The 17,490-nt window shown below is 40.9% G+C and overlaps 1 protein-coding gene and 1 long non-coding RNA gene across 4 annotated transcripts in view; one reads left to right on the top strand and one right to left on the bottom strand.

Moving 5' to 3' along the window:
• Positions 1–17,490, top strand: part of fut8b (fucosyltransferase 8b (alpha (1,6) fucosyltransferase)) — a 197,926-nt gene that overhangs the window by 46,662 nt on the left and 133,774 nt on the right. The gene's annotated exons all lie outside the window — the stretch shown is intronic.
• Positions 7,031–10,574, bottom strand: LOC133496760 (uncharacterized). Its single transcript, XR_009793850.1, has 3 exons — positions 10,149–10,574; positions 8,073–8,247; positions 7,031–7,473 (listed from the first exon to the last, which is right to left on the bottom strand). It is a non-coding gene; the product is annotated as an uncharacterized LOC133496760 (long non-coding RNA).

Raw genomic sequence — 17,490 nt, 5'->3', positions numbered from 1 at the left:
TTTTTGGTGAAAGCAATCAAACTGTACTATCTTTGGTAGGATTTTGAGTCATAGGGCAGAGAAAAAGAAAATGGAAAAAAAAAAACACAACCCAAGGTTATAATTTTGTGCCGCTTCATCTCATTTTTTTCTACTACTTTGTCTCGTGCTCATATTGTGTAATCTCTCTCTCTCTCTCTCTCTCTCTCTCTCTCTCTCTCTCTCTCTCTATATATATATATATATATATATATTATATATATATATATATATATACACAGTTGTGATATTACGCATATACCATATTTTCCGCACTATAAGGCGCACCTATGAGCCTTTAATTTTCTCAAAAGGTGACAGTATGCCTTATAATCAGGCGCGCCTTATATATGGATCAATATTGAGCCTTTAGCGCAGCCCATCTAATACATAAATGACATAACCCCAGCCTCTACTGTAGCATCTATTCTATGTGGTGCATCTTATATATGAAAAAAAGTTTTAAAATAGGGCAGTCATTGAAGGTGCGCCTTATAGTGTGGAAAATACAGTAATCTTATATTATTACATAATATACAATGTATTTTATTGTAAATTATAATAAAGCCGGGCGGAAAGGAAAACCATATATACATTTTTAAGAAAACGCTCAAACCACATGATCGAAAATAGCACATGAGCCAAAACAGCCCAGACATTATAAAATTGGTAGAGGTAATTATGACAAAAGCCTTTCAATTTTTTCTAAAACAAGCATAACAGATTTTTTTTTTCATGATGAATAAATCATTCCAATTCTTCACAGCCTTACTATTCTTGATTAAAAAAGTCTGCCATTGTGTTTTAAAATTTGGAATTCTATTATACTGTAATAAATTCATCAGGAATTGAACAGGGTTCAGGCCATAAATTAAAGAGTCAAGTGGAAAGTAATGAGTGGATTCTGTGTTCTTGACAAGCTTTATGTAGTTGCCAAATGAATGCCATATTTAATATGAACCGCGGATATTGTCTATACACAGGCAAAGGGTGGCCTTGATTAAAATGTCACAGCATGTTTTTTGTTGCACAGGAAACATTCTAGGGAGACTTTGGTGATGTTGCGATGTGTTGATTTTTCTCTCCAAAGAGCTACTGAGGTTGTATTTGTCCTCCTAATGGGCTCTGCAAGGGGTGTATTTTTTTTTATTTTTTTTTTTTTTGGAAAAGGAAGCACAAAGTTTTTTGGAGATTGAACCAGGAGAACCAAAATAATAAATACCAGACGCCTGTTTCCTAACTGTGAGGCGGTAGAATGAAATTATCCTGGCTACCAAAAATGTCAGCAAGACACCGTCAGCGGGGAAAGGAAGGACGGAATGCTGATTAGGAAGCTGCAAAGATCGTGTGTGACGCATCATGAATATATACAAAACTCAGATCTCCGTGTGTGAAAGAGAGAGAGAGAGAGAGAGAGGGATTTGGGTTTGACTAAATTAATGTGAAACATGATCAACGTCTTAGCTTTTATTGAAGCAATTTATTTTATTGAGCAAAAACATTGAACAGCATGAACAGAGGAGGAGTGAAACTCAGCAGCGGTAATGCCTTGGCTTGAACTGAGATGACTTCTTTTGGGACAAGCACACGAATGAATTAAACCTGAGTCCGGGATCATCATCTGGGATGATTATTCTCGTCAACGAGCTGCCGAAACAACAAAAGAGTTCATCGGGGGTTAGCAGTGGAAGATTTTTGAAGGTCCAAGTTAATCTCTGACTTAAACCTTACAAAGCATGCAGTTCGTTTGCTAATAAGGAGTCGAAAGAGAATAACGTTTTGGTGGGTTAATTATGTATCGGCCCCGGATCCGCCCGTGTGGAGTTTGCATGTTCTCCCCGTCCCTGCCTGGGTTTCCTCCGGGCACTCCGGTTTCCTCCCACATTTCAAAAACATGCAACATTAATTGGACACTCTAAATTGCCCCTAGGTGTGATTGTTAAGTGCGGTTGTTTCTCAATGTGCCCTGCGATTGGCTGGCAACCAGTTCAGAGTGTACCTGCCCACTGACAGCTGGGATAGGCTCCAGCACTCCCCGCGACCCTCGTGAGGATAACCGGCGAAGAAAATGGATTAATGGCTGGATGGAATTATGGATGGGCGATGGATGGAAATAGATGGAAAAAAAATTGAAATGATGAGCTTGGGGGGGGCACGGTACATCAGCTGGAAAGCGTTGGTCTCACAGTTCTGAGGTCCCAGGTTCAATCCCTGCCCCGCCAGTGTGGAGTTTGCATGTTCTTTCTCCCCGTGCCTGCGTGGGTTTTCTCAGGGCACTCCGGTTTCCTCCCACATCCATCCCCCCAAAAAACATGCATTAATTGGACACTCTAAATTGCCCCTAGGTGTGTTTGTGAATGCGGCTATTTGTCTCGATGTGCCCTGTGATGGGCTGGCAATCAGTTCAGGGTGTACCTCGCCTCCTGCCCGTTGACAGCTGGAATAGGCTCCAGCACTCCCCTCAACCCTTGGGAGGATAAGCAGCTAAGTGGATGGATGGATGGATGGATGGATGGATGGATAGATGGATGATGAGCTTGAATCTCATCTTTTGATGTAGAACCCAATTTTTTTTTCAATAAATCTAAAGAATTGTAGCTTCACTGAAAACAAAACTTTTGGGGTGTATAAATTTGTAGCTCGTAAGAGGGGGTGAAAAAAACTCGAATTTTGTGACCTCTTAGTATACCACAACCTCAGCTGAAAAATGGAAAAAGTGGAAAAAGATGAAAGCCAAATTGCAGTAATAACGGCCATGATATCCCCCTTGCTGATAGTCTTGGTAAAGAAAAAGTGCCCATGTCAGCCAGTGGTTACAAAAACCACAGAACCAGAAGAAGGTTAAAGGCTGTTTGTAGTGTCACGCTGTAAAAATCACAAGAGTGCATGTTACACTCTGGAAAATATACGAAGAGATAGGTGAAATGGTAGGTGGCGACACAAATAACGTGGGGCAAGAAGATAATTAAAGGAAGTTTGCGGTGTTATTTTGAAGTCTTTCTTGGAATTTGAGATGCGGGATAGCGTGCCAGTATTAGTTTTGCCTCAAATGATGCCAAATTCAGGTGAGATGATGCCAGCATGTAGTAAAAAGTGTGGGAGGTGGTAGTAAAAACAACACAAGTCAAAGAACAAGATCAAATGCTGCTGACGGTGTCAGTGAAGTAGTCATGACGGTGATAGGAGAGTGCGTCTCGCTGCTCGGATTACCCAATCAGGACGTAACCTTTAAACCAAAATATGCCAAAATCTGCAAACAGATAATGATGCTGTGTTGCTTTGATGTGGGGAAAGTGGGGAAAATGGTGAAAGAGAAATGTAAATCCGTGCATGCGATGCCGATTGTTGCAACATTTTCATCAGAATTTGGCTTAAGACCAAAATCCGCCCGAATCTACAGAAAAATAAATAACAGAAGGACAAGAAGATTATAGGTAATTATCAGTATTAGGGTGGAATACTGATGACTGTGAATGGTATAGTGAGAAGCTTTAAATTGAGGATTGTTTGTATGGATTGGAGCGTGCGCACACACACACACACACAATAATATCCCCAGGTTAGTGTTGTAATTGCAGACCAATTTAATCTTTCAGTAACGACATTACAGAAATGTTGCCACATGCTTGCCTGTCACTACACTTAAAACCTCAATTAAAACTTCAAGAAATTTCCCTTTAGTCTCAGATTGAGGAAAAAAAAAATGAAACCCACAACAATTACTTTTTTCAATCCTTTCGTCACCTTCGTGTTATCTATTGGCCCCCGTTCCAGTCAACCTCACCCCCGGGAAACTTCCGGCTTCAAAATTCACAACAACAAACCTGTTATTTGCAAAATATGTAACAAATCTTTCAGGTGACAAAACAAGGCGAAAGAAAAACTTAGTTAACATAAAAAAAAATTATAAAAGCAGTCACAGTACCAGCAGAACATAATAGTAAAAATGAATAGATGGAAATGCATTTTTAGCTTTATTACAATTAGCTGGGATAGGCACTTCCTTGACCCTTGTGTGGGTAAGCGGCGTGGAAAATGGACGGATTTTGAAGTAGTGTACAAGCATGCCTCCGACCTCATTGCTTCTCCCGTCAGCGAAACTAATGCTTATTTGCGGCGCCGTCTGTGCCCCTCTTCGTCTTTCTGTCTTTCTCTTGCTACTCTTCATCTCCTTTGCTGGTAATGGATACTGAGACGTATTGATTTTTATTTATTTATTTTTTTTATATTTTTTTCTCAACTAGACCTCTCTGGGCCTCAGGCCATCTTCAGTGCTGCTACTTGAGGTATTAGTGTTTTATTGTTATTGTATGTCAGTGTTAATCAGTTATTGTTTCTTTTTCTCTTAGACCAGGGTTTCCTAAACTTCATCACTTTAAGATTATTAGAAAATTTATTAAAATATGTTTTTTGTCAGGCGGGGTTGTCAAAGTTGCTGTTGTTGTAAAATGAGCGTGTTGCGCTAGCATTTGTGAAAGTATTTGTCTTGGGAGAGTCGGTTACTGATTGGATAAACCCCGAAACCAGGATTCGTTCTTGCTTATTACTAACTAATAAATGGTGCTGATTGAAATGTATATTTAAAAAAATAAAAAAAAAAACAGATCACAATCATGTAGTGCTGTGATGATCTTCGCTCAGCGTCACAGCTGTCATGATATACAGTACAATATTACCTCCAGTGTGATCCTGTTTAATTAAACATGTCAAAACCTTGTCATGGCAGGTGATAATATGCAAAGTGATTATATATATATGTGAGAAAAAAATGCGCAATTAGACTCAGCGTTGGATTATTACAGACAAAGAAAATCCTGTAATATTCAGCATTTCAACTTTTTGTTTAGAATGTTTTCTTTTCAGTGGTTCTTATCAATATTTGTCATGTTTTGATGTGGTGCATATTTACTTTTATTTTTATGAAATATTATGGCTGCAAAGTAAGCCTGTTTCCCTCATGGTTCTGAGGTTCAGTCTTCAAATAGTGGCTCCGGGTTCCTTTGTGGGTTTTGCATTTTCTCACAGTTGTTACAAAGGTTTCACATAAGCTAGCGAGCCTCCCACATTAAAAAAAAGTGGCATGACTGGTTCATTAAAAACTCACCTGCAATCTTAAATGTAGTCAGTCAAGTGCCATTGAAAATGGATGGATGAACTCGCTCCAGGCCCGTCAATAGCTGCAGGCCACAAATGGCACACAAGCCATACTTTGGACACCTCTGCAGTGAGCAAAAACTAACACTAAAGAAGATATTAATTTATTACAGTAAACATAGATCAAAAGCCATTTTCCAAACAACTGGCCTGCTTGGAAATCAAAAGAATAAAATTTGGGAAACTTTGCGAAAGAAATTGACAAAACACTTTAAAGCTCCTCTGTCCCTTTTATCCTTGAAGCTTTTTTCCAAACCACCCTAAATTTTCCACCTTGAGCTTGAATGTCCTTGAAAACACGGCCTCTCCTCTCTTCTACTTGTGCGGGTTAATGAGAGGAAAAGGAGCACAATGCATTTTTAATTAGCGTTGGCATAAGCAGCCATATTTGATGTGATACTTACAGTATATAAGAGGAATAAAGAAACCAAGAACAAAGCCAGCAAAGATAAACCTTGGGAGAAAAAAAAATGGAATAAAAGACATCAGCATGGAAATTAATCAGCCCCTCAGCGGGTGTCCAAAAAAATAATGATCAGAGCAATGCCCGCGATCTAATTTATTTCATAATGTTTGGCTTTTGGACCCGGAGACACAAAGAGGACGAGTGCAGCTGCCCCACTGCCTCGTGCCTCCAGGCTTCCTATTTGAACGCCATGATTTTTATTTCTTGCTGCGCTGCATCTCGCTGATCATTATTCACAATGAGAGCACGGCGCTATAGCCAAGCCACGGACTATCGACAGGAGTTGTTTTTACTGTGTAGTTTTGCTGGAGGGACAGCATAATGATTCGCGCACATACTTTTCAAAGTTTCTCTTTGGCATGTGCATGTAGCTGGTTTTTTTTGGGGGGGGGAGGGGCTGTCATACTTTCATCACAGGCTGTGGGTTGTCAATAGAGCCACCTCCAAATGTCACCTCCAAATCATAACATTGTAGAAAGTTATAGAGCCTGAAGCACTAGCGTACATTCATATGAAGTTTGAACTAAATTTAGTATTTTCTTTTGCTTTAAAAAAAAAAAAATCAAATACCACAATAGAAGCGTACTTTTGAGGCAATGAAACTTAAACGGATATATTTTATGCTGGGCGCCACAGTGGGTCGGCTGGAAAGCATTGGCCTCACAGTTCTGAGGTCCTAGGTTCGATCCCGGACCCGCCTGTGTGGAGTTTGCGTGTTGTTCCCGTGCCTGCGTGAGTTTTCTCCGGGCACTCCGGTTTCCTCCCACATCCCAAAAACACTCAAAATTGCCCCTCGGTGTGATTGTGAGTGCGGCTGTTTATCTCGATGTGTCCTGCGATTGACTGGCAACCGGTTCAGGGTGTACCCCGCCTCTTGCCCGTTGATAGCTGGGCTAGGCTCCGGTACTCCCGCGACACTCGTGAGGATAAGCGGCATGGAAAATGGATGGATATTTACAAACACAAAAAAACGGGAGCCAGTGTGAGGATGATAAAACAGGAGTCAACGACAATTTGTAGTTCACAAACAATTCACCATGCAGTATCTCATCTATTCTATCGAGGTTAAAAAAAAAAAAAAGAATATATATATATATATATATATATATATATATACACAATCAAATTTACTAATGAGGCACAGTTTTGACATCATTGTATAACTTATATTATATAATATTTTTGCAAGCGTAGATGCAATTTATGGACAGAGGCATACCCTTCAATTCATTTTTTTATTCCCCTTCAAGCACTAAAATGTCACAAGCTTCACACTACCGGCTCAATAGCGTACATGTTAACAGTGTCACAAGCACGGCACATTTGTGTCAGGACCACCCCCATCCCACCCCCCCCCCCCAAAAAAAAAAGGCAGAGATCATGCAGGAAAGCTTTGCCAGGAATCAGCATTAATAAATTGTCTCGGGTTCCTCAGGCATGAGGGTTAATAGCGAGATGTGCTTTGGGCATACTTAGACTGATTAAACCAATTGCTGGCCCATCATTTTGGATTCATTAATAGCGAGCCCTCTTTTTATTTCCAAGGGCGACCTGTTGAAATTGAACAGCTCGGAACTCTGATGCGGCGTCATTGCAGATCAAACCCTTGACTCCATTTGGTGAATAACCCGTGTGAGCGCTTCAGTCATAATTTCAATCCTTCCATTCATATTCATTGTCATTGGACCGTTGATGATGGACAATAAACACACAATAACGCCAGCTGACAGGATACCGCTGTATGATGATCCGAAATCTCCAGTTTGCTGCAGGGATCCATTGTCGTCTTTCCCTTCTGTCTCGCTTTCTCAAATTGGTCAAACACCAGCCAAATTCTGGGGAAATAAACACAACCCAATGTTGGTGTTCATATGAGTGAATTTGAATTACCGTAATTTCCGGCCTACAAGTTGCGAATTTTTTTCACACGCTTTCAAGCCTGCGGTTTATGCGGTGATGCGGCTAATGTCTGCATTTTTTTTCCTAACGGCCGCAAGGGGGCAGTCGAGCGGAAAAGGTAAGAATGAGACCAGTGGAATATATGTGCCGAGGAAGTGACTTTTACCGGCTCTGTTAGCGCTGCGCTCGCGTTAGCGCTGTGCTAGCGTGTTGCTGCTGTGTTATTGGCATGTCTCAGTGATATTTACCGGTAGGTTTTATTTTAGCATTAGCAGTGTATGTATGTACCAAATGGTATTTCCTTTACAAATGTACTCAGTGAAGCTTGTAACCAGGTGCGCTCTGTAGGCCGGGAATTACAGTAATGCCTTCAATGCAGTGTTTTTTTTTTTTTTTTTTTTTTGCAGCATTAAGCATTTTTTCTATGATTCTATTGCAGATTGGCCCAAAACCAACCTTCCCACAAGAAAATAGACTAATCACAAAAAGTAAATCAGATTAATTGTCGCTACATGATGTTATTCCCGGCGTGTACCTTTATATTTGAATGCTGGTGTTTGCTGGCTCGAACGTTTCATGGCTACTAGATGTGTCATCCTCGGGCCGTCGGCCATATCAGTGTAGGAGGAGTGAACAGTGACCTTTGGCTCCATTACAGCTGATTGGATTGGTTCTCCCAGTGCCGCTGGCCCGCCACCCACATCATCCACCTGCAGCAGTACGCGGAAACCTTCACTTTTGTGTACTCACTCTCCGTCCTTCCCCTCACTTCATATCTCTCAAGAACATCCCTGTCATTGTTTCATTCATCCATCTTTGGAGCTCCCCAGTCATCTTTTTTCTCCCTATCATGTTTTATGTGCTTCTCCAACCTTTTTCTGAAACTTCTCTATCGCTGTGCTCCTCCTGACACACTTTCAAACACATAATGTTTAAATGTCTTCAATATAAAATGGTTTTCCACCTAGAAAAACCTTATAATAGGCACTGCTACAACGACTATAACTGCTGCTAATAATGGATTATCCAAAATGTCAGCAAGCAGAGTGGTGCACATGGATTTGACACAGCTTTTACAATTTGTTTTTGACACGGCGTATATAAATAATGCTGTCATCTTAATCCTTGTTTAAGAAAAATGAAATAAATAGCTTGACCTAAAGCAAGTAGTTAGTTTTTCACTTTTATCACCACCACGCAGAAAAGCTCACAATCAGCGCCACTGACCCTTTGACATTTTGATAAGGAAACATTGTCAGAAAGTGCAAAATTAGGATTTTTTTTTGTTTTGTTTAGTTTTTTATTGAACAGTTGATAGGGAGTGGTAAATGGCTTGCTAGTCTATGCTCCAATTTGCTTAAAGCTGACCAAAATTGGTTGTTTTTCACTTTCAGGCCGAATAAAAATCTCCAAAATGCTCTGTTGGAAGGAGGCACAATACACGGGTTAGCAGTTTTTTTCATATTTTTTTGCAGGTTTGTTTCTTTCAAATCATTTAGCACAACCCACGCAGCGAACCGCATGATGGCTACATGAACAATTTGGAGCAGCTGTCAGGCAGAGCAATAAGAAAATCTTGGGATGACAAGTCATCCATAGATTGCTTCGTCTGAATTAACGGGTGTATAATAATGAATTATTAATGTACTATGGATTTTTTTTTTACTGTACAGCATTTGGCAATTTGATTTAAACTAATTTTAAGTTAAAAAAAAAACTGTACCGCCGCATGGATATATTTTCCCCTTATTATTAAAGAAAGCAATGTGTTGCACGCACAAACAATTTAAATATGTCAACGATTATCTCAGCAGAAATCTACAATAAATGTAAATAAATAAATACAAGTAATTATTTTTTGGGGTATTTAACCATAGTGTTGCCGGTATGGAAGTGACAAAAATAATTAATAGATAGCAGAGACCTTTTCTCTTCCATTAATATAATTTCCTGTGCAGGTTTTCATTAAGATTATGGAACCTGGCTGCAGATATTTTCTCCCATTTACCGGAAAGCATTAGGGATGTCGTCCATGGATGTGAGTCAATAAGACGTCGCCTGTATTCCAGTTTATCTCAGGTTGTTTTGTTTTGTGTTTTGGAGGGGCACAGTGCCAGTCTGGCTGTTTCGTTACAAGATGTTATCATGCATTATTTTAGAATCACCAGAGCTCACGATAAGAGGACCTTTCTTGTGTTGTCCCAAAGGTGATACCACAGTTTTGTTTTGTTGTTTTTTTTCCTGTGTACAGTATGCAGGTATGCTGCCTGTCCAGGAGATTTGCGCCTCACATTTAAAGTACTTGCAAAGACTGAGGAGTGAATCAAAAACCATCCCCATGCCTAGAGTTTTATTGAACTTTATGTGAGTGATACAGTTACACTCTTTTTCCACACTGCGGTAAAAATCCTCCACATTCTTCTGCCCACCTTCTCATTACAATAACAATCAAAGTTGGAATTCTGCCTATGCCATGAATACGATTAGCACTAGAATGTCTCCCGGGTGACAGTAGTGTAAGACAGAAAATATTTGTTTGTTTATCCATCCGTGTAGTAGCACACCACTTCCTTGATTCAAACAGACGTGACATAGGATGCCAGGAACATACCATTTATCTGTCAGGGGTGAGAGGAATGTGTCCATCAAAACGGCAAAATGAGAAAAAAATGGTTGTTTATTTGACGATCCACTGCTGTCTGGTTCTTGGAAGCGTACCACTTCCCATTTCCCCTGTGAAAGATCGTCAGCCAACTGCATGGCACATATAGACACACACCCATTCAAATTCACAGCTATGGAAAACAAAAAAGCCTTCATACGGATGTTTTTGGAATGTGAAAGAAAGCTGAGAGAAAGAATGCGCAAACTCGCTGGAAAGCTCGATATTCAAAAAAATAAACTCAGAACTTTGCGTCCGACCTAATCACTTCTACAGTATATATAAATTAAATGAATATCCATATAAATGGATTCAGGAAGTAAAAAAAAAAAAATAAAATCATCCGCTCTCAAATGCACTTTCTAAGTCTTCTCATTTCCGGTTCCAGTTAGTTCGGGCTGTGCGTCGTGGCTAAAGTCACGACATGCTGCCATCCATCACCCGAGCCGCGTCCTTGTATTCCAGAGCCACAAACAAATCGAAAAGAGATTAGAAAAAAAAAAAAAATTGTAAGGTGATGGGTATATCCGCCTCGGTGTAATGATGAATCATTGTACGCGTGTGACATTAACACTGAATAATCAAGATGCGTCTTTTTTTTCTTTTTTTTTTTTAAAGATATTTATCTCAAATGCTAATCAAGGCTGCTGTTGTCGTATTTGGCCTCTGGAAATGCTATTTATAGGTTAGCATCGTGCCTACCATGTCGTTCTCATCAAATGATGGGACCAGTGATGCAAAAATATATTCCTCACCATCCCTGAGGAAAAAATGAATCTTTACACTCGGGAAAGGGCATCCCGCTCAAGGGCACAAAACATTAGTATCCACCCAGACAGCAAACATACGTCACGCTGATGTCGGCCCATCATAAAAAAAAATAAAAAAATCCCTTACTAGGATGTTGCAGGAAAATCGTTTACTCACTGGCAATGTGCATTTAATCTGAAATTACCACCACACCGCATTTGAATGGTTAAAAGGCGGCACGCCAGCCAGGGACGCCAGCCTCTTCATACGGCTTTAATTACGTGACCTTGGTTCATTCAAGTCAGACCTTTTTGATTGTACGGTAATGTCTGAGGTTTGTTTGCTCCTTAAAGGAAGGCACCTCATTTTGTTCTGCACCATTCACTCCACTAGCGCCGTGCTGCATTCACTTGCCTCAGGTGCATTGAAACTCCTGCTACTATAGAAACATCAACCCATGGGTCGCTTCAGTAAAAAAAAAAAAAAAGAGTGAAAGAGAGAAATACAGTAAATTAACACCAGTAAACAATCTCTGTGTGATATTCATTATATATTTTCAACAGATGGCAAGAAGTCATATTCAATAAAAGACATAATCGGATCATGAAAAGCAGTGACTGAAAGGAGCGTTAGCAAAAGTTAGCAAAAAAAAAGAAGAGGCAGGCCAACTCCAGTACCTTTTGTTGTTCTCACAGTAGCGATAATATATGCCTACGAGTAACGTTTTTTTTACAGTAACATCAGTGCTAATTTCCATTAGCTCGTCAGTGGTGTTTTGCAATATCTGCTAGCATTAAGCTAACAGACTCATGTGGTTTTGGGTGAATATGCAGTGCTTAATTCTCATTTTATTTGTCAGTTTTACAGTAACTTGAAGTGCAATATGAAGTTTGAATCTGCTTTGCTTCTTCTTCTGGAGAAGTGCGTGAGCGAGTGTCTGTTTGTCTCCACCAGGTGACTTTGTACACTAGTTTCCCTTTTCTTGACAGTGTGAAAACAGGTGCCAAGGAAATCTTTGTGTCTTAGAATAAATTTCAATGTATTAAAGCCGTGTGGGAGGCTACAACTGGAAAAACAAATGTTTATACGTATAATATAGAAAGACTGTATTCTTTCTAAATTGGTTATTTTGACCTGATTATCATGTAGGATGTGTTCCAAAGCGACTTGCACAATGCGGGGGTTGACTATGGAAAATGTTGCTGCAGCAAAATCCAAATGCAAAACCTTACTAAAAGTCTTTTCAAATCAAAAATTGTCAAGTACAAACCCCGAAAACTAAAACCGCGCTAAACACGGCTCAACCGAATGCTTCTGCTCAGCTGTCCACATGACTCCCGGTGATCGCGCCGGGATGAGCTCTCCGCTTGACAAAACCAACCCTCGCTACGTATTTTTTTTTTTCTTTAATCACGCATCCTGCTCTCTGCCATTTTCCCCTTCACTTCTCTCTTCTTCGTCTGTCTTCGCTTCACATTTTGCATTTCCCCCGCCGACTTTGTCTTTTATCTTCCAGTGTCACTCCTTCGTGAGTAGTTTTGATTCCTGACTTATTTCACCCCAATTCATCAAATGTTATCTCTTCTGTGTGCGCGGGTGTGTTGGGAGCGCTGGGTGTTGGAAGAAGGTGCAAAAAGGGTGTCGCAGCGCCAGATGAATTCCTACACACCTTGTAATTGCTGTCAGCAGTCCCTCCGACAACTCACTTAATTGCCTGTCGTTCAAGTTTTTGGTAACCTTGAGGAGGTGATGGGGGAGTTTAAGTAAGTTTAAAAAAAAACAAAAAAAAAAAAGAAAGTAAAAGATGGAAAATGTAGTAAAGAGGCCAGGTGGGTTGAAAAGGAATCAAACTTGAAAATGTGGTTGCTTGGCAATACAAATCAATGCACTGTCAAATATGGATGAAGAAAATCCAACACAGTATCGCTTTTACAATTTAAAGACGATCTTTGTAGTAAAAAAAAAAATCCAAATCCACTATGTTTTCTCTATTTGTTCCTTTTAGGCTTTCCGTGCCTGTCAGATTCACAGATTTGCTGTCTGCCGTTTGATGTCAGATATGTCTGGGATTTGTAACCGGTAAATACTATCAAACCGGGACGGTTCTTTTCCCCTGATCATTTTCACTATGTACACGGTTCATGCAGCGTTGTTCTATTTCCAAATCGCAGGACGCACAAAAATATTTGCTGCAAATATGGCTCTCAATTATTGACTCCAACTGAGGAAACTAGTTTCCTTAACCACTTTTTCATCCCCTGCATTCTAATCAACTCCACTTTTGACGATAGTGTTCCTTTTATTATACCAAACTAGTTATCACTTTTTAGTGCACACCCTGGAGAATATGAAAATAAGTGGAATGCTGGGGCTACTTTCATTGGAGAATCTAAAAATACTCATTCAATGTAATATTAATTGCATATTTCACCTCATCAGTTGAATCATAGTGTCCACCTTAATGCTTCTGAGTAGAAGAGCAAATGCATATACAGTATATACAAAACAACGTGCATGTGCAAAGCAGTGCAAACATCCATAAATTGTAATTTTTCCCCTGTATATGACAAACTGTCCACTTCCTTGCAGTCCCCAATGCAGCAACATCGGGTTTCATGAATATTCATAAGCGCATGATTGGCATCCAGGCTGATGAGGTTACTTTTATTTTTTTTCCCAGCGACCAGTTGGAGGGAGGCGACTGTTGTCAGGTGGCAGCAGGCTGTAAAGAGAGTTGGATGGAAGTCGATGTGCGTTTGTGTGCGTCTGCTTGTGTACATGCGTGCGTGTTTGTAGACCTCCTGAGGGAAGAAGCGGGCGTTGGGCAGCGAAAGCTAAATGGGCACTCGCGTACAAATAAGGCACAGATGCCAAACCCTGAAGTCAGAGGTTATAAACAGAAAATGTAAACACACCGCTGAGTTCATTTGAGAACTGCAATTCGCCGTGACAACACCGAGCTTCAGGCTGATAGAGAAGCAGCAAAAGGGAAATCGGGATTCCGATCAGCGCTGACATACTCTGGGTCAGGGGTGGCTAAGACATGGATCTTTGGCTGTCCCGGTGCGAGTCGTATGTCGGCTCGTCAGTTTTTATCTTCAGAGGACTATTGGGAAGAAAGACTTGTTTGGAATATGATATGCTTCTTTTGTAGGTCTGCGCATGGTATAAATGCCTACCAAATGCCGCCAGCTCACTTACTGTCTCAATTCTTGGGGGGGGGGGGGGGGGGGCGTTACACCACAGTTGAAATGTGCTAAGTTATACACTATATAAAAATCCATCCATCAATTTTCTTTGCTGCTTATCCTCGCGAGGGTCACGGGGAGTCCTGGAGCCTATCCCAGCTGTCAACGGGCAGGTGGCGGGGTACACCCTGAACTGGTTGCCAGCCAATCGCAGGGCACATAGAGACAAACAGCGGCACTCACAATCACACCTAGGGGCAGTTGACGGTGTCCAATTAATGTTGCATGTTTTTGGGATGTAGGAAGAAACCGGAGTGCCCGGAGAAAACCCATGCAGGCATGGGGATAACGTGTAAACTCCACACAGGCAGTTCCGGGATTGAACTCGGGACCTCAGAATTGTGAGGCCAACGCTTTACCATCTGATCCACCGGGCCGCCCAATATAAAAAATAAATTACAATAATTGTTGTTTTGCTCAACGAAAACAATGTCAAAGTTACTGATGGTGTAATGGTACTCTTGCTTGAGTTCCATGCAGGCAGCACAAGGGGAGTACCCGCAAAATGAATGTGAGTGTGAATATTTGTACTGACCTGTATTTTGCTCGGCGGCACGGTGGTTCCGCTGGAAAGTTTCGGCCTCACAGTTCTGAGGTCCCGGCTTCAATCCCTGTGTGGAGTTCGCATGTGTGGGATTTCTCCGGGCACTCTGGTTTCCTCCCACATCCCAAGAAACATGCAACAATAATTGGACACTCAAAATTGCCCCGAGATGTGATTGTGAGTGCGGCTGTTTGTCTCGATGTGCCCTGCGATTGGCTGACAACCAGTTCAGGGTGTACCCTGCCTTCTGCCCGTTGACAGGCTCCGGCACTCCCTGCGACCCTTGTGAGGATAAGCGGCAAAGAAAATGGATGGCTGGATGGATGTAGTTTGTCCTTTGGACAAACAAAAAGGAAAAAGAAGCTTTTTCAAAAGCGCATTCTTACCGCGTGCTTAGGCACTAGTAATATTCTGTGAAAGCACAGCACAAATATGCAAAGAGGAGCCACAGGACTGCCAAATTAGGAGAATCGCTTTAGTTGAAGAAACCTGGGATGCCTGTGTTGCTTTTCAGGGTTTTAAACCTGAAGTGTCATTTCAAGCATCAAAGTGAACTTTGCGAGCACAAGGTGACTGTGTTGAATTGGAACTCAGAGAGACAATATTTTTTTTTTTCCCCCTCCACTTGATAAAATAACATTTCTGTTGTTGCAGACACTTGTAAAATAATTACATTGGGATGTCAGCTTCTGAAGTTAAGCCAAACCCCAAAGTGATTGTGGAAAACATTTTTTGATTACCCTGCCAAGTGGGGGGAAAAAAGTAAGAGGTAAAAGTAAGAAAAGAGCAATTAAAATTGTTCAGCTATGTTTGGAAATAAAGACAAACAAGTCACAGTAAAACTTAACAATCATCTGCCTTTTAAAATGATAATAATGCTCACTTTTGGTCGACGCTGTCAGCATTATTAATGTAAAACAATCTTTATAATTGTGCTCAGAGGTGGAGAAGGCTGTGCAGATGTGTAGCCAAATGGTTTAAGTTACAGTTTCGGTGGCGGTTTGGTCATCCATGAGGTGTGAAGCTCCTCATGCAAATTTCCTACATATCACATGCAGCAAATCCATAGATTATATGTAAAAGTACATTGTATTTTTCACTTAACAGAGGGCTGTCAAGAATATGATTTTGGTGTTGTTAACTCACTTGATTATTGGAGTTAGTGTGCTGCCTGATTGGATCACAAACAATTTTGCTACCAAAATGATGGTCCGCTTTGGAGATGACATCATTTGTACAGCCCCTGAATTCACTCTCCTCTTTACTGCATGTTTACAATACATTTTTTATCTTTTTTTTTTTGGAAGACATGAAAAGTTAGGAGAATTTGCACTCTCCAGGGACAATTCCGGTTTTCTTTTGTGTATTCATCCAACAGAACATCAAGAAAACAACAGAACACTAATTAGCTAATTACATTTCAGTCAGCCGGGAGATAGCTAAAGATGCTACACTCTTCTTCAAGGAGCTCACACTCAAGATATTTTGTGAGCAGGTGGTCTCATGGGTTTTATGGGTGTATGTAGCACCCAATTTGAATTACAATTACCGTAAACTCGTTGTCTGTAACTAAAAGAACCTTTTTTTTCTCAGTTTCCGACATCTTGAGGTGTCATACGAGTACCTTTGGCTCCATTTTAACAGATCGGGTGTTTGTTTTCATTCATGGTGCGGTTTTTGTTTGACCAGGTGTAAACAGGGTAAATGAGCTTGGGTGCGGAGCAAAGCGATTGGTTCCAAATAAACTCGCTGGAAGGAAGTAATCCAACGCTCAAAATGAACCATCAGATTTCATACTCAACGAGGCTGTGTCGACTTTAATACAGCGACATCCTTGTTAACCCATTCACACAGCTCATCAAAATTCACAACATTTGCATTTAAACCAGCTAAACATCAAGTTCTTACTCGAGGTCCTTACAAATGAGCAACTCGAGACTCCTGCCCATATTCTGCTTCGGTTGATATAACCAGTGTAAGTTTAAGTTTCCCCTACAAAGACAATGGAACCAGAATCTATGGCCCCAAATACAGAAGTATATCTAGTCTCAGTAGGAGATGTGATGAACATTCTTCAAAATCCTCATGAGCAGGGTCCCCATGAGAGTTCTCCCAGCAGGTGTTTTCAGACCCAGCTGCAAGCGACAGCATGTTTGTGTTGACAAAGCACGAGTCACAATCAACTGGAAAGGATTTCGGCGGTGACGGAGCTCACGGCCGCGCCCCGGGGTCGGATTGTGGGACTCGGGTTTAAGTGGAAATTGTCAATCTGAATCTTCATCATCGACCGGAAATCAATTTTTGATTTAACTCAGTTGGTGCTTGATCGGAACCTCCCTCGGGAACTGCAAAGCGCAAAATGTGAAGTTTCCTTCACTCATTGGATAAAGAAAATCTATTACACCAGAGGCTTTCAAGAGGTGGAATCTGGTCCAAGTCTGAACCTGGACAACCTTTGACAAGAATCCAAGCATATTATACTTTAATATGAATAAAACAGTGTAATACTTTTTATGGGTTACATTTGCACCTCTCTGGGAGCTTTTCTCGCCACGATGGTAGTAAATGTAAAACACATCATGAATACTCAGATTTATTGGATCAAATTGGCGTGTGTGAAACAGGGAAGTCATATTGTTGGAATTATTGTTTCATCATGTTTCTATCATCCTTGCCCGAATGATTCTCTTTGGAGTGGCTGTGTGACCCAGAGTATGACCAAGGGACATCTGGAAAGGCGATTCCCCCC

The sequence above is a fragment of the Syngnathoides biaculeatus genome, chromosome 23, assembly GCF_019802595.1.
Source record: "Syngnathoides biaculeatus isolate LvHL_M chromosome 23, ASM1980259v1, whole genome shotgun sequence".
Lineage (NCBI taxonomy): Eukaryota > Metazoa > Chordata > Actinopteri > Syngnathiformes > Syngnathidae > Syngnathoides > Syngnathoides biaculeatus.
Note: the sequence above shows the minus strand (reverse complement) of the source record. Positions and strands in the feature narration are given on the sequence as shown.